Source organism: Sprattus sprattus, assembly GCF_963457725.1.
Source record: "Sprattus sprattus genome assembly, contig: scaffold_128, whole genome shotgun sequence".
In the NCBI taxonomy this organism is placed as follows: Eukaryota; Metazoa; Chordata; class Actinopteri; order Clupeiformes; family Clupeidae; genus Sprattus; species Sprattus sprattus.
Window position 1 is genome coordinate 22,501 of NW_027667063.1, and position 2,500 is coordinate 25,000.

The 2,500-nt window shown below is 49.2% G+C and overlaps 1 protein-coding gene across 3 annotated transcripts in view; it reads right to left on the reverse strand.

Annotated features, from left to right (window-relative positions):
• arglu1b (arginine and glutamate rich 1b) overlaps positions 1–2,500 on the reverse strand; it is a 17,023-nt gene that overhangs the window by 4,436 nt on the left and 10,087 nt on the right. The gene's annotated exons all lie outside the window — the stretch shown is intronic.

The window sequence follows — 2,500 nt, forward strand, 5'->3', positions numbered from 1 at the left end:
CAGAGCATGCAAAACCTCCACTCTCTCACACACACACACTCAGGCACTCGCTCTCTCTCTCACACACACACACTCTCTCACACACACACTCGCTCTCTCACACACACACACACACGTCTCCTGTCACAGGAACCAAGCCAGAGCACGCAGAAACTCCACACTCTCTCTCTCACACTCTCTCTCACACACACACACACACACACACATCTCCTCAGTCACAGACCAACTCTAATTCTAGAGGTTCACACACACTCACAACAGTCTAGCATCTTCACACACATTTATCATCAAAATAGAAGACACTTCATTCCAAAGCCATGCCCCGCCCACTGTAGTAGATTCTAACCAATCACACACCACCTTGGTTCTGTAGCATCCAATGAGATCCTGGCACATATTCTTTTTTTTTTTTTTAAAACAGCCAATCAGAGGACTGCTAGATCTCTCTGTCTCCTTCCAGGGCTAAGATGGATGACTGACTGACTGACTGACTGACTGACAGGCAGAGCAGGAAGTGTTAAAGGTGTAGAGTTGTGTCTCACCGCGGTGTATACCTACGGTTCTCTCTCTCTCTCTCTCTCTCTCTCTCCGCACATCCTGATGCACCTGCTGTACGTTACCTACCCACAGTGTGTGTCCGGACCAGCAGAGTCACGCGCCTAAGAATGTGTGTGTGTGTGTGTGTGTATTCTGTCCTTGGCAGAGCAGACACCGCCGTGTGTGTGTGTGTATGTATTCTGTCCATGGCAGAGCAGTCACCGCTGTGTGTGTGTGTGTGTGTGTGTGTGTGTGTGTGTGTGTGTGTCCTCAGGTAGTGCAGAGTCTAGCTGGGGGGCCATGCGCGCAGGCAGTTCCGAGTGTCTCAGGCGCAGTTGTGTCCACACAGTCCAGTGTGGAACAGGACAGACAGGCCAAGTCTGTGTGTGTGTGTGTGTGTGTGTGTGTGTGTGTGTGTGTGTGTGTGTGTGTGTGTGTCTGTGTGTGTGTGTGTGCGTGTGTGAGATATACCTGGGGAAAAGCAAGCGGTAAGGAGTACATAGACATTAACAGACACCAGCGTCTTATGGGTCCTATGGGGGTGTTTACAGATGCAGGGGGGGGAGGGAAAGTCATATTAATCAACAAACACAAATAACACACAAACAACCAGCAGACTGGCCACTGCATTAGAACATTGGGGGGGGGAGGAAAAGAGCGAAAGCGAGAGACAGAGAGAGGGTGAGAGAGAAAGAGAGGGAGAGAGAGACAGAGAGGAAGGGAGAGAGTGACAGAGAGCGAGAGAGAGGGAGAGAGAGGGAGGAAGGGAGAGGGAGAGAGGAAGGGAGAGGGAGACAGAGAGCGAGAGAGAGGGAGGGGAAAGAGGGATAAAAAGGGAGACAGAGGGAGAGAGAGGGGGGAGGAATAAAAAGGGAGAGAGTCTGGCTCACTGAGTTGTTGGAAACTTGTGTTCCTGCTTAAGTGTGTGGGGGTGTTTGGTGACAGGCTGAGGTTCTCTCACTCTGGTCTGTGTGTTCTTTGACAGTGTGTGTGTGTGTGTGTGTGTGTGTGTGTCTGTGTGCGGGCGTGTGAGTGTGTGTGTGTGTGTGTGTGTGCGACCCCTAAGCCCTAAAGCTGTTCTGTCTGGAGAGATCCTGCAGGGTGCAGAGAGGCACTGAAGAGGCACATAGTTCACCCCATTACTGCCAGTCCACCGACCAGAGAGTGTGCGTGTGTGTGTGTGGGAGAGTGTGTGTGTGAGCGTGAGTGTGTGTGTGTGAGCCTCTTTGGTGTTGCATCAGTTGGGTGAGAGTAAGTCATTTCATTTCTACTAACGGAGAGCTTATGAGACCAGAGCCAGACAATAAGAGAGAGAGATGGAGAGAGAGAGAGAGAGAGGGATAGAGAGAGAGAGAGAAGGAAGAGACAGAGAGGATGGGATGGAGAGAGAGAGAGGGGTAGAGAGAGGGAGGGATGGAGAGAGAGAGAGAGAGAGAGAGAAGGGAGGGATGGAGAGAGAGAGAGAGAAGAGGGAGGGATGGAGAGAGGAAGCTGGAAGAAAGAAAGGAGAGAGAGAGGTAAAAAAGGGAGGAGAAACTGCTGAAAGAAAAGGTGTGATCAATATTTCTCATAACCCCACCGCCTCAAAAAAGGTCCTTTTGAAAAGGAACATCAGTGTGTGTGTGTGTGTGTGTGTGTTTGTCAAAATAGGTGCGTATGAGACACATGCATCTGTGTGTGTGTGTGTGTGTGTGTGTGTGTGTGTGTGTGTGTGTGTGTGTGTGTGTGTGTGGGGAGATGTTGTACATGCCCTCAAATTCAGTTCCTGTCTACTTGATTTATTTCCGAAAAATTATTAAAAAGTAAAAATAAAATATCTATACTTGGGAAATTAATAATGCAATAATTGAATAATGACAAGACACTGTCTGTTATTTTCCTTCATGTAAAAGCCTAAACCTTACCTTTCCAAAAACAGAGCCATGGGCCAGACTAAAGAACTGCGGTGCCTTCACAGGGACAT